Source organism: Temnothorax longispinosus, chromosome 11 (genome assembly GCF_030848805.1).
Source record: "Temnothorax longispinosus isolate EJ_2023e chromosome 11, Tlon_JGU_v1, whole genome shotgun sequence".
NCBI lineage: Eukaryota > Metazoa > Arthropoda > Insecta > Hymenoptera > Formicidae > Temnothorax > Temnothorax longispinosus.
In genome coordinates, this window is record NC_092368.1 from 9,030,224 (window position 1) to 9,043,598 (window position 13,375).

The 13,375-nt window shown below is 33.5% G+C and overlaps 1 protein-coding gene, 1 long non-coding RNA gene and 1 pseudogene across 2 annotated transcripts in view; all 3 read right to left on the reverse strand.

Annotated features, from left to right (window-relative positions):
• Positions 1–13,375, reverse strand: part of LOC139822203 (uncharacterized) — a 283,165-nt gene that overhangs the window by 53,949 nt on the left and 215,841 nt on the right. The window lies entirely within an intron of this gene.
• Positions 1,227–3,043, reverse strand: LOC139822216 (uncharacterized; annotated as a pseudogene).
• LOC139821847 (uncharacterized) lies at positions 7,037–9,454 on the reverse strand. Its single transcript, XR_011734365.1, has 6 exons — positions 9,222–9,454; positions 8,974–9,099; positions 8,348–8,599; positions 8,089–8,265; positions 7,331–8,010; positions 7,037–7,248 (listed from the first exon to the last, which is right to left on the reverse strand). It is a non-coding gene; the product is annotated as an uncharacterized lncRNA (long non-coding RNA).

Genomic DNA, 13,375 nt, shown 5'->3' on the forward strand with positions numbered 1-13,375 from the left:
CCAGGGCGTCGGCCCTTTTACTCTTTCAATAAATATCATCACGTAACAATTTCTCTATCTCTTGTTTAACCAAATCACGCATTTTATAAGGCAATCTTCTTCGCGGCTGAGCAACTGGTTTCACCGAACTATTTATCGGAATTTTAAGCTGAAAATCTTTCAATTTCCCTATACCCTCGAAGAGTTTATTATCTAACTTAACGTCGCATTTAATATTCTCAATCTGATTAATCTGCAAGTGTACTAACTCTTTTGCCGTTTGAACACCTAAGAGCGGTTGTCCTTCACCTCGGAATACTTCAAAAATTGCCCGTGCGATTTTATTGCCGATCTTTATCTCACAATCAAATTCACCGAAAATCTCTAATCCGTCTTTTTTTCCATATGAAAATGCGGTCTTATTAACCTTACGCGATATACACTTTATTCCTTTTGACTTTAATGATTCCCATGTATTTTCGTCCATAATATTACATCGAGATCCCGAATCAACTAAAAGATCGATTTCTATTCCCTCTACAGTCGCTGATATTACCTCTCCGTGTTCTAATACACATATCTTATCTCTTAAGGCGAACGCATATTCGTCGTCGTCTCTGTCAGCGGCGTCGCCATCTAGCTGCTTCACCGTAGTTGACTTTCTTTCCTCCTTGTTGGCGCTGCTGTTCGTCTTAGCTTCCTTCTTGTCCCGCTTGTCCGAACCGTCGCCATGTTTGTCTGCTCGATCTCGATATGTTCTGCACATCGCTGCGAAATGACCCTTTTTACAGCATTTCGTACACTTCTTGTTTCTAGCCGGACACTTCTCGTTTGATTGTGCATGTCCTCGATAACCACATCTGTAGCACTTAATACTGGAACTGGAACTGTCTGATTTTCCTCGTGCGTTCTCCCTTTTTGTTGTAATCCGTGCCACTACGTTATTTCCTATAGCCTTTGTCTGGACCGATGCTGTCTCGAACGCCTGTGCAATTTCCATCGCCTCTTTTAACTCGATGTCACCTTTTTCTAATATACGCTTCCTCACTTCCATTGAACGACCTTTCTCAATAATTTGATCGCAAATTTCTGTGTCCATAGAAGCGAATTTGCAATACTTTGCTTGCTGACGCAACCGTGTTACAAATTGACCGACCGTTTCGTCTTCTTTCTGCGCCATATTTTTAAAAAGGTGTCGCTCGTACGTCGCGTTCAATTTTGGCCTGAAGTAATCCGTTAGCACTTTCTTAGTTTTTTTCGTATAGATCCTCGTTTCCTATCACCACGTCGCAGTCTGGAATAGCGTAGAATATGTCTTGTAGATCCATCCCGCCATGATGTAAAAGCATAGCTTTCTTCCTTTGCGTCCCGGTTATATTTTTACTCAGCAGAAAGAGTTCGAAGTCTCTGAGCCATCTCTCCCATCTCGGATATATGCCGTGTTGATCCTCGTTCGGATTAAACGCTGCGATACTCGACTCGCCTGCCATGACGTCGTCCTTATTAGTTTTTCCGGTAAATCGTTTTTCCTCGTCGCCAATATTATACTTGGGATGGCCGGGGGTAACTTATTAATAACACTATACGTAATTTAATACTCGTTCTTTATTCGGACGTTCACTGCTCGCTGTCTCGTGTGTTAATGCTTCCGTCCGTTACTCTAGCAACGCCATCTCACGCTTAAGGTGAAATTTCATGGGCAGTGAAAAGCAGCAGCAGATCGTACTGATTGGCTATAAAATAGAGGAGTTCTAGAAACTCGAGAAGCGCACGTGAACAGGAAGGCTTTTCTCCCCTGCACCCCCCTCCATGCATGTACTTTATAATTTCGCTTTACAACTTAGCATGTACTTTATGTTGTAAAGCGAGGTCCACGCTGCCTACCGACGGGGTGGGTGCGGGGGAGAGGGGCCGAAGGCCCCCCCTCGCACCCCCCCGGTGTGTGTGTGCTTCCCACGCATAATTAAACTAAAGAAACTTCCAGCGTGAGACCTAACTGCTTGAATCGAGGTAGGTGATTTATTATTCTAATAAAATAGAATTATTAGATTTTTTAATTCAGCATGGAGTATTAGCAAATACATTTAAGTGTAGTCAGTGCGATAACGATATAAACATTAATAAAAATACATTAACATATCGATGTAGAAGACAATATTACATAAAATACATAAAAAAACGTGTCTCCAAAAAGTGCGATAAACGTTTTTAAGGTGCTGTACTTGGTCCCGGATTGGATGATACTGGCTGGTCCTCGGTAGTGGACATTGGAGGATACATTTCCGCGATAATCTCGAAAAAGGCTTCGATACGTTCCAGTCGTTTATAGGCGCATGTGAAAAGATATTCGGACAAATATCCAAGTAAGTGCTCGGATTTAGTTCCGTATCTTGGAATATTTGCCCGAACCTCTCTCCAAACGCGCTCTATATGTTGAGTATGTGCACCTGTAAATTGAAAAAATATATAAAATTATAGTGCAACCTTAATAATATAATTACCTATTTATATATATTTTCAACATTTTTTACCACTCTCAGGATCGACAAAATTATAGGAATGGTTCACTGTCAGATGTTGGAAGTCTTCATTGCTCAAGCAATTGTAAGACTTCCAACAGTCTGACATGATCGTGGTTCCTGGCAGAATCCATTCTTGATGCATGCCAGGAGTGTCTTTTCTGTCCGATCCTCGACTGGAACGATGAAAACCTTTTTTGAGTCTCGCTCGTACCCTCCAAAAATCCAATTACCCTTTAGAAGTCGGCCACGATTGTACTTGCGATGTCCAATTTTCGCCTCATCTATTTCAAATGTGCGTCTTGGGCCACCAAGCTTTGTACTATACTTATCTGCCCAGAACACACAGACCTGCAAGTAAAAAAATAATATTAAAATTATTTTTCGACATTAATTATTATACATTTTTCTTTACTATACAGTACAATTATTAACATAAATTAAGATATAATTACCTCTCGGCAAAAATTGAACCAATCTGTAATCGTGGCTGACGTCACGCCAGTCTCATCCATTGTGATATCGTGACGTGGATGTCGAAGCATCAAAAAACATGCTACTATTTTGCAAATAGTAGCAATGTCTAAGTGACTTTTATGGAACCAAGTACCAGTTTTCGCATTTTTATAAAAATCGCACTGTTTGCAGACACGTTTTTTATGTATATTTTTTATGTAATATCGTCTTCTACATCGATATGTTAATGTATCTTTATCGATGTTTATATTGTCACCGCACTGACTATCCCTTACAAAAAAGTATTACTAGCTGGTTAGTAATAAATACTTATTTTGTGTATTAATAATACTAAATTAAGTATTTATTAGTACTTGAATCACTGTGATCCAAGTATTGCATAGTATTTTATTACTGGTCAGTAATTTATGAAAGTAGTTTTTAATACAGGACGAGTATTGAATACTTAGTATTAAATTTCTGATGAGAAAGCATTTAATACTAGGTGAAAAATACTTGTGTAATAAATACTTGTGTTGAATTACTGATGAGTATTTCAATGTTAGTACTGAAGTACTGAACCAAGGATTCCATGTGTAATAAATCACTGGCCAGTATTTTAATATTAATACTCAAGTACTGAACTGAATATTCCATGTGAAATTAATCACTGACCAGTACTACAATTTGTATAGAAACATTATAATGGGTAATTCCTGATAATATTAAGGAAAAGAGATAAAAGTAAGGCACAAATACATTTTATATGAAGGTCTGTACTAATTCGTCTTGATAAAAGTGTACAAGTTTTGAAATAGTACTGAGAATATCATTTTAATATTCAATTCAAAATTTTATTACTCTTTTTAAACTGAATTTGTTTCTTAAGATAATTTTTGAAAAATTATATATTTGCGCTGGTTATGACACATGTAGACTATATATAACACTTACATCAAATTAAGAAGTAGTCTACCACGTAAGGCAGTTGGGCTCACGATCCAGAGGTCCCGAGTTCGATCCCCTCAAGGTAAGTGTTTTTCAAATACGAGAAAATATTTATAATTATAGACTGCATCTTAAGAAACAAATTTAGTTATAAAATAGTAATAAAATTTCGAAAAAATAATTTTTTTTTTATGCCGGGTAAATATCGGAAATCGAAATATCGGTGAGTAATTCAATACTAAGCACCAGTAGTTCTGTGTAGTATTAATCACTACCTATAATATTTATCACTACCAGTATTTTCCCAGTATTTCCCAAATAAATATTGACAGTATTAAATCACTGAGATTTTAAGTATTTAGTCAGTAATACTTTTCTGTAAGGGTACACTTAATTGTATTTGCTAATACGCCATGCTGAATCAAAAAATCTATTAATTCTATTTTATTATATGTTAGACGAGCAAATTTTAATAAGCCTAACATTGTACGTGCCTGCTACTGTACGTATGATTTTAGCGCGCTTCATTTGTTTTATTCTAGTTCTCATTTTGCATACTAGTTTCAAATTGGCGTATAGTCCAGTCAAATTAGACAAAAAAAAGGCTACCTTTTTAGGGTTGTTGGGGGGATGTAGAAGAGCTTATTTCTGAGTTGTCGGGTTAATCGGACCGATGGGTTTTTAAGGGAGGGAGGGGGAATGAAAAATTTCGTTTTTTTGCAATAACTCGGCGAATTTTGACCGTACATGATTTATTAACCCCATTTTGTGGCTCTTTTAAAGCCCTACAATTCATTTCCTGAAGACTCTAACTTAAAATCAATATTTGTCGAGTTCTAGCCGGTGAAAGTGGGAAAAAATGTATTTTGTCGCGGTTTTTTTGCGTTTAAATTCTATTTAATATTATGAAATGATACATTTATGTGTTAAATAAAAGACATGAAAGAGATAATGAAAAAAGCTATCAATAAAACGAGATAAACGCAAAAAACTGCGACAAAATACATTTTTTCCCACTTTCACCGGCTAGAACTCGACAAATATTGATTTTAAGTTAGGGTCTTCAGAAAATGAATTTTAGGGCTTTAAAAGAGCTACAAAATGAGGGGTTAGTAAATCATGTACGGTCAAAATTCGCCGAGTTATTGCAAAAAAAACGAAATTTTTCATTCCCCCTCCCCCCCTTAAAAACCCATCGGTTCGATTAACCCGACAACTCAGAAATAAGCTCTTCTACATCCCCCCAACAACCCTAAAAAGGTTTCATTGATACCGCTTCACTTCCGAGCTCAAATGTCTAATTTGACTGGACTAGTACTTTTGCATGCGCGTGCGGCTACTGAACTGACTGAGCATGCGCATATGGCCGCAGGGCACGTTCAGTGTTGCTACATGTTGTCGGTATGACAGGAATCATAACCTGATTCCTGTCAACTTTAACGATTAATATCTCGCGTCGCGGGGCAGAGCGACACTTTTTTCTGCCAGATTCGTTCGTTTCGTGCAAAAACGCGTCGATTAAGCCTAATTGCATCGATTTCTGTGGTGAGGTAGCTAAACTGAAGAATTACCGAATTAGGTAACGCAATTTTGTGAATTATTTTGTTAGGGAGAAATAAAGCTACTATACATATATCATCACTTGAGTTGAGTTAGGTAACGAAATTTTGTGAATTATTTTGTTAGAAAGAAATAAAGCTACTACCATTTTAGATTTTTAGATTTACAACATACATTGCGCGTGTACTTGGCGCCTTTTTTTACCTTTTTTGAAAAAGGTAATTTTGTACTGATATCATGCATTTTGTAGTGATAAGCAAGTATCGGCAAAAAATTTCCATTTTTTATTTTTTAATTATTTACAAATTGACAATAACAACTAATTAAATTTTTATTAAATTTATATATATATATATATATATATATATATATATATATATATATATATAACCTCTTATTTTTTACAAATATACATATATGTGTATTTATATTCGTATTATATAGAGAATCGCTATAACATTAAATGGAATAATAGTTATAATATAGAACTATTGTCTCCTATTTTTGAAATTTATTAAATATGTATTGATTAAATACGTATTTATTATATTTAATGTTGTTCTTGCAATTCTCTATGTTAAGTGGATATAAATACACATATATATCGTATATATACATATATATAACATTAACATGTTTTTTAAATCATGTTTATCTGCAATAATTAAATTATTTATATTAAACCAATTATTTTTAAAATAAAAAATTTTGACAATGTGATTATTCCTTATCCACTAATTATTAAATTTTCAAATAAGTAATAATTTATGTATTAAAAACACATGAAGAATATAAAACAATGCGAAACTGGAAACTACTGGAACAGATTCGGGTTTGGACTAGTTATTTATTGGTTTGGATTCCTTGACTGCTTGAACAGATCGACTAAGAAAAAGTTTATTATAATGGACCATTTTCCCGAAAATATTACATACATGGATCCAACTTGTATCAAACCTATGAATATTAATACGTGATTATAATCGATATAATTGTATATATTTATTTTTGTATAGTTATCTTCAAGAAATGACAAGAGATGATACATCTAATATTTGTAAATAGATTTCTGTTAGAGGATCTGATCATGGATTAACATTTTAATACTGTTTCTGATTGTTATCGGAATGAATTAAAGTATGGTTTTGTATTTTCATATTGTAATTATTATATTCAAGTCATTAAACTATTCATGTATTTTTATTTTCCCTCCAAATGTTTGCGAAAACTTAACTATTTAGTAGAGCTACATAATCGAGTAAATGAATTAAATATTATAACTGAATCACATAACTGAATGAATTAAAATCACAGTCCTTAAAAATACAATGTAGCTAATATATATTAATTATAAAATTGATTATAATATATATATAATCAGCTGTTTCATAATGAATCAATTGTACGATGAAACAAAGTTATTTATCTGGTTATAATATTTACAGTCCTTGAATCTGAATCCTTTAAACAAAATTGGACAATTTGTTGAATCTAAGATCAGATTTTAGCTTTCTTCTTATTTTTCTCCGACACTGTATACTTGTCGTAACTTTTCGTTGGATCAAAAGGTTCCCATCTACTCGCTGGAAAAATGTGTTTGTTCCTTTCGTACCATGATCTAATGAGAAAAACATAAAAGAGAATTATACAAAGTATTCTTTTAATAATAAATACCTAAGTAAAACTTTTCCGACATGTGATTCCTCGGTTTCGACAGAAGCATCGTGCATAATACGAATATCATCGTGAACGTCAAATGTGAACAGAGCCCGCTCTTTCCTCGTGCCTAATCGCAATATTACATACATTAAAATAACATGCCAACATTGTGATATTGCTTCATAAGTTTTATCATTTAGTATATTTACCTTAGTTACAATAAAATCAGTTAGAGTTGCAGTAAAACGTATAATGGTGCGGTAATATAAGATTCTCCTTGACATACATTAACTGATCTGCCATTACTGTTTTAAGCTCGCTGAATTCACGCCTCAGAACTTCTAAACATCTCTGAAGAACCTAATAGATAGAATTACCTGTGTGTGAAAATTTAATTTATGCAGCAGAACATTACATATCATGCCAATGTTACTCCAAAAGTGACACTGGAGTATTTTAATAACTTAAACGTTCTCTAAACCACTGAGACATTCTTTCTTCATTATAACACTCCGACGATGGTCAGATCCATCCCAATAACTGAATGTGATCTCAATTTCTTCTTCCTTCAACGCGTTCTGCTTTCTACCCCATTCTTGTCTCAATTCTTCCCTAAGTTTATTTTCCTCCTCGTCCCTTTCCCTACTGGCAAAAAACATGTATCTACATCTGGATTTTTCTAAATCTTCTTAATTGCAGGGGCATCAGATTGCACATTTTCTGACTGCGGGGATTTTTCGGCATTGTCTTCGTCAGAAGACATCTCAGCTTCATCTTCGTCTTCGTCCAGATTAAAAGACAAAGCTTGAATCTGTCTCTTCTGTTTGTTCTTTTCTGTCTGCTTCGCCGCTAGTGCTCTTTCCTTTTCCTGCTCTTTTTCACGTTCCTTCTATCAAAGCATAAAATACACGTACAAAAATACAAATTATGAGATAATCAGGATCATAAGAAGATTGTAAGAAATTACTTGTGGGTATCAGGATTCGTGAATGTTCGCTCAATTTAACGGCGGATTTTCTCTTGCATTTCGCGTGACCGACGGTACATGCACATAATGTAAATATTACAATTCTGTGTTTGGGATAAATTAAAATAGTGGTTTGATTTTCATGAGGAAAGAATGGACGTCGACATAAAAATCGAGCTAAAAATTGCATTTAAATCTTACCACTGAATCAAAATATACATTTAAATTTTGATATAATAATTGTGTAGAGTACACATACATTAGTGATGTTTGCAAAAGCGCATCTTTTATGCGTTTTTTCTTTAAACGGCGAAACTTCCACTTTTCGCTTGGCGCGAATTTCTCTATCAACATTGGGTTGTCGTAATACATTGCTCTGTAAAGAATTTTGACTTCTGGTCGTTATTCCTTTCCTCAAAGTTGCAGTGCTGTTTTGTCGATTTTGTCCGAGTAATACCTTCGGTGGTGCCATTTTTCAGATATGACGAAACTTTAGTTCCTTATCTAATTGCTATAATTCACAAACATACATATAATTAGTTTATATATATTATACATAGTTTAATTTATATAGTGCATAATATAATACGGAATGTTTCATTGCAGAAATAAATTGTCAAATTTGAGAAGCATATTCTACTAACAGTAAAAATGGAAAAGTTACAAATTTTTTTAAGTAACATCAAAGGAAAGGGAGACGTAAAAAGAAGGAAGATAAGAGAGATAAGTGATTTTGAAGTACAACAGATAACAGTGAATAAAAAAGAGAAGGAGGACATGTAAAAAAATGTATATATGAAATGAAAAGAGAGCATTTTTATCTTTTTCTAACTCTTAAAACTGGAAAAGAATAAAAAATAAGTTGAACCGATAATAATAACTTACGATAATTCCTTCGCGCGTAAACGGGATTGATCTCCTCGGCATCAGCTCCCTGCCGTCAATATATACCTGTGAACAGGCTCCTTGATCTCCTCGGTATCAGCTCTCTGCTGTCAATATGTAATACCTCTACAAAGTAAAAATGTATTGTATAATCAGAATACTAGCAACGTGCACAACTTTATTTGAGGTTATAATTGGGTACAACATTCATCGCACGATACTGTTATAATTGCAAATCGGAAACGTACCTCGAGTCCAGCTCTTCTGCGATCAACGAAGTTGGGATTGAACGTGTCAGTCGTCACTTTCTGCCAAGCGTAGAGAACCTTCTTTTCCGGCAGCGGTGGTAACACGATGTATGGATACGAAATCTCGGGATAAGCACGAAGCAATTCAATTCAGTATATCGCCGGCACGATTACGGTGTTACTGCCGTTTCGCGTACGCGCGTATGCGCGCGTTGTCGCACCTTATACCTTGCGACAGCATGCAGCTCGTGCAAACGTTAACGCGCGGCCGCAATCGCGCGGCAGAAACGCCTCGTGTGAACAGACTCCTTGATCTCAGTATCAGCTCCCTGCTGTCAATATAAAAAATAATATAATAGGTTATTAACCTGTATGTATAAACACTCACGTAAACGTAGTATAAACAGTAAATAAAATAGTACAAGTATAACAGTAATATATAGAATAAGATAATTATAGGATAATTACATAAAACAATTACCTTGAATTAATCGTCGCGTCGCGTAAAGAGTCACGGTCGGTCTCGCTCTGCGCGTACTACCGTGTCTCTCTCGAGATAGGTTATAACTGATGAACTGACTGACAGCGCGCTAAACGAACACACTGTCTGCACTGCACTGCACTGCACTGCACTGCGATACTAACGCCGCCAGTGTCGAAAAAGTAAAAGTGACATTTCTCTGTTCTCTGTTTGTAACATGTATGTTATAATGAGATGAGAGCGGTAGACGTAGAAAGTATCTTAAAATAAAATTTTGACATTTGGACTTTGCGTCGCAATATCTCCGCTCGTAGGGCACGTAGCGAAATATTATAAGAGAACCCCCCCCCCCCTAATTGGACCCCAAGCTATCGATCAAGCCTACTTAGAACTTGATCCGTTCACTCGTTATCGAGATCTCAACATCTTGTATACTCGCAACCCGTCGCGTCGCGTAAAAGATTCACGGTGCGGTCTCGCTTCGCGTGTACTTGGCGCGAGACACTACCGTGTCTCTTGATAGTGAATTGACACAATGGCAGAGGATAATGGCAGACGATAGGCCTGTAAGTATATCTATATTTTTAGAAATATTTGTTTCTTGTATTTAGCATTTTTAGAATATACGATCAGACTAGCATAATAGATCACAAAGGTTTGTACATTATTATTAGTTATTACTACACACACACACACACACACACACACACACACACACAGACATGACAATAGCCATATTATGTAAAATAAAAATACATCATGTTATAAGAATTCTAGCCAGAAATGATCTGTCAATCAATGTCGATTTGACATCAATGTCGATTGATAATAGTCGAATAATCGCTGTCAAATACTGAGTGATATTTTTAGTATTTTGTAAAAAATTGTCTTATCATAATTTTTTTATGAATAATTTTGTCGAGTCATATATAACATTATCAGTTCATATATTTTATTTTTAAAAACATTAAAATATTTTAACCTTAGCGAGAGTCTTTCTGAAGTAATACGTTACCCCATGCGAAATTCAAATTGCGCCCCTGCCTTAGGAAAATTAGTTCTATACCGAGACCCTAACCATAATTCTTATACCGAGACCTTAACCATAATCAGTTTAGTCATCCGGCAGTCGACCTCCGTCATTCAGTGAGTGCGTTAGATCCGTGCAGCAGCTGAAAATCGAAAAAGAAAATTGTTTGGGGTAACGTATTACCCCCTTTGGCCGTTTACGTTCGACATTTACCACAGTAAAGTATATTTCAGATTTTTTGTGAAAATCGGTAACGAAAAATTATACACTTTATAGCACTCCCCGGAAAATTCTACTCCTGTTTCATATATAATTGTTTAAGATTTGGTCAATTATTTCATTTTTGCTGTTCTTGCACAGCAACTGATTAAAAGTTTGTAAAGATTTTGTGGAGTTAATTTTACTGTTTTCATATACTTTTATAACTTTTGACTACCTTTCAAATAAATAATAATCGACAGAATCTGTTTTACTTTCCATTTCTTGCAATTTTTCCTATCCGACAGTTTTTCATCATTTCCTCTACTTCAGATGTTCAAAGAAATATGTTTCTTTTTTTTAAGAAACGAAAAAATCGCTTACATGCCCTTGAAGGTTGTCTATTCGTCTTTCAAAATCCGTTGGAATTTTAAAAATCGGTGAATTTTATGAAAAACTACAGCATTTTTTATAAAAATAGTCATTTCAGCTCAATTTTTGGTTCTTTTTCTTGTTTTTCGAAATTTTTTTACTGTTTTTTTTTACTACCGCAAATTGATGACTACTATCGTCTTCCCTATTAAAGAACAAACAAAATTATTTATTAAAAAGTTGTCTAACAACAAATAGAAACATTATACACGCGGTACAAGTTTGGGGTAATTTATTACCCCGATTGGCCTTTCACGTATGAGAAAATTCATAAAGACTCTCTAGGGTCAAATATAGTTAAATACAATACTAAAAAAAAATAGGAAATACTTTTTGTGCCCTAAAAATTAGGCTATTTTCAAAACGTAGAAACTCAGCAAAAAATCATTGCAGACAAAAAATTAAAAAAGCTTTTTGAAGTTTGAAGTTTGAAGTTTTAACTTTAACAAACTACTATTAATAGTTTTTTAATATTTGTTTATTTTCTTTGTTCCATGCTTTAAAAAAGAACATATTGTTCTGTTCCTTAAAATTATGTGTATTTGACATTTTGCAGCTCAATAAAAAAATTTATCTCGAAAAATTCGGCTCAAGTTTTATAAATTACAATCTTTTGCTAACTTGACTAAAAATCATCGTAGACAAAAAATTAAGAAAACGTTTTGAAGCTTGAAGTTTTAACTTTAACACGCCTATAATGATTTTTTAATTATTTGTCTACAACGATTTTTTAGCCGAGTATCAATACTATTTCTAAATAGTATAGATTTAGTTTTAAAAAGCACCAAAAAGAAGACAAACAAATTTTAAAAAGCTATTGGCAGCGTGTTAAAGTTGAAACTTTAAGCTTTAAAATGCTTTTTTTATTTTTTGTCTACAATAATTTTTCGCCGAGTTTCAGTAGTTTGAAAATAGCTCAATTTTTAGTATAGAAAGTGTTCTCTATTTTTTTGTGTATGAACGTATTATTTACTATAAATAATTAGATATCTTGAAAAAATAGTCACTGTAATTATAGTTATTATAGAACTAAAGATCATGCAATGTTTTATACGATACGGTTGATATTTACGACAAATCATGTGTAAACTTTTGTCTCCGACTTATATTTATGACATTATTAAAAACAGTTTCGACAATCTTTGTACTCTTGACCATTTTTTAATGCGGTTTTTTTTATATAACGCGATTTCTTTTTACACGATTTCCTTTGCTCTACGGCATAAAATAATATGTCTTTTGTATTCCTATATCTTCTTTACACGAGTTTCCTTCTAAATAACATAATCTTTTTAACGCTTACGCGGTACACTTTAACCACGTAAAAAGAAGATTAAGTGTACATATATAGGATGTTCCATTTTTAATGATGACTTCAAACATATTTGAGAAAAATAAAAAATGTTTTAGACAGAAGTTGCATGGTTTATGGGAGGAAAAATGATGGTAAAATCAATTTTTTAAGGAAACAGGTTTAACATTTTTTTAAATTAAATTATATAATTTTTTACATAAAATGATTTTCCTAGTTATTCCGCATATAAAAGTATTAAGGTACAATTATAAAAAAAAAGAATAGTTTATGAGATATTTTATATTTCACATTAAAATATGTCAGAATAAAATATAATATATTTCATAAAGTATTGATTTTTTGATAATTTTACCTTAATGCTTTTATCTTAATACTTTTTTGATATGCAGAATAACTAGGAGATTTATCTTATGTAAGAAAATTATATAATTCCATTTTAAAAAATTATGGTGACCGTGTTTCGTTGAAAAATCGATTTTTTCAAAAATTGATTTTACTATTTTACCATTATTTGTTTTTCTCCAAACCAAGTAACTTTTGTCTGAAACATTTTTTTCTAAAATGTATTGTTCAAGAAATATTTAAGGTTGTCATTTAAAATAAAACACCCTGTATAACCTTAAGTCTTAATATTATAGCTTGTAACATTATAACGTGCTTTTTGTTCATTTTGAAGATCATAGAACGAAACTTCAAGA